Source organism: Tarenaya hassleriana, unplaced genomic scaffold (assembly GCF_000463585.1).
Source record: "Tarenaya hassleriana unplaced genomic scaffold, ASM46358v1 Cleome64, whole genome shotgun sequence".
Taxonomy (NCBI): Eukaryota; Viridiplantae; Streptophyta; class Magnoliopsida; order Brassicales; family Cleomaceae; genus Tarenaya; species Tarenaya hassleriana.
Window position 1 is genome coordinate 277,294 of NW_010968927.1, and position 290 is coordinate 277,583.

The following is a 290-nucleotide window of genomic DNA, read 5'->3' on the forward strand; positions in this document are numbered from 1 at the left end:
CATCATTCAACAATCACAAATATCATTAAACATGCATAGATTCAATGATTACATGCAATTTAACGATTAAATCATACAATCATACAACAAGCATGGCGATATACAGAGAACCAGGCTCTGATACCACTGTTGGGTTTATCTACGGGTTCCTAGCATGCGATCATATCGATCTAGGGTTTGGTTTACTAGGTTTCATATGATTAATCTCAAGCTATTACCGCCCATTAGTAGAGCAACTGTCAAGGCCTCGATCGTCATGGTTACGGGTCATGCCCTAGCTGAGCGTGCCT